The sequence below is a fragment of the Microtus oregoni genome, unplaced genomic scaffold (assembly GCF_018167655.1).
Source record: "Microtus oregoni isolate MIOR12 unplaced genomic scaffold, Mior012 000014F_ref0000157, whole genome shotgun sequence".
In the NCBI taxonomy this organism is placed as follows: Eukaryota; Metazoa; Chordata; class Mammalia; order Rodentia; family Cricetidae; genus Microtus; species Microtus oregoni.
In genome coordinates this window covers 20,390,591-20,392,166 of record NW_024543073.1, presented here as the reverse complement: position 1 = coordinate 20,392,166, position 1,576 = coordinate 20,390,591, and positions in this window count along the sequence as shown.

Genomic DNA, 1,576 nt, shown 5'->3' with positions numbered 1-1,576 from the left:
AGTCAGACTCAGAGCAGAAATGAAGGTGAGCCAGGTTCCCGGGAGACTGTGTCCATGTGTCCCTAAGGACAACTTAGGGGCTGGTTTAAAGGTGTGTACCCCTTTGATTCCACGACTTTACAAAGTTCCTCATGCCTTCTGTTTTCCTATGTTTGGGATTTCTACTCCTTGCTGCCCTGGGGAAACATGCCCAGTTAATGCCTGCCCTTTCACAAGAAAACCTGGAAGCCTTCAGAGCTGGGTGGAGCAATCTGAAGTTCAGAATCAGTAAAGAGGAAATGCTGGAATAACCCTGTTTCAGAATCTGTAAAGAGGAAATGCTGGAATAACCCTGTCTCAAACGCTGGGGGAATCCTCTCTTTGTGAGGAGAGCTTCCATTAGCTATTTAACACCAAAAAATGATTTCTGATACAGTGGATGGCTTCTTCAGTCCCCAACTGTAAATTTCCAATGTTCTGGACAAAAATAAGATGTTGATTAAAATTCAGTAACTTGTAGTTCAATTTAAAACAAGAACTTAAAAGCTACTATGTAAATTAGCAAATCTGTACGATGTGAATAAAGTACTACTTAAAATTTGCATTTAAAACAATTTTATGCAAGATCTAAATTGTATATAGCTCACATTTATGCTTCTAAGCAAATAGAAGCTCACATATGTTCTACATTGACAGTTTACCAATTGGTTACACATACATCTCTTTTGTTGTATGATAGAGACTTGTATGATAAAATTCCAGACAGAAGCAGACATTTATTCAGTACATTAATAACACAGTGAGGCCCTGAGCTTTTTAGACCTGCCAAATGGTTTAAGAATGCAAGTACTATGCACATACATTTCAGCTTTTACTGTTTTCTAGTTTTCCATTTTCTTAGCAAAAACGCCTAGAAAAGCACTTGCCCCCAAAGTAGACTAAAGGTGGGAAATAGCTGTCATTTACTGAGCTCACGAGGGAGAACCAGCAGAGTCAAACCTGCTCTGACTGTCTGCTGCCACCAGGTCGGGAAAACAGCACCAAAATATAATTTTGATTTCTATTTTAGAGAAATAGCAGAGCACTCCTGCTGCCTCCAAGTTGCACGTGTGTGTGCGCGCGCATGCATGTGTAAGGACACAAAGAAACAGTATCCAAATGAGGAATTATAAGGCCAAATTCTCCCACCCAGCCCTCTGGGGCCTTGTCAACTGGTCTTTCTCTCCTCCAGTCATAACTGACTCCTCAGTGCCCACCACCACATGCCCTGTACCACTAGGGGGTGAGATCCACGAGCAACTTTTAATTATGAATTATTTCCATGACTGTTTATCTCTTTCATTATCAGAATATCTTGCACTTGTTCTGAATCTTGAAGACATTTTTCTTTTTTGCAGATGGGAGCTACAGTTTATACTTACTGCCAAAAAAAAAAAAAAAAGAGAGAGACAGTTCCAGCATCAACTTCCCAGTGAACAGTTGTGAATGAGACAAAGGCTTTCCTCTCGCCACTGGTCTGCCAGTGCAAAGAGGACAATTCTGACTGGTTGCATATACAAAGGAGACCAATATTTATTCATTTATTCAAGAAATCAAG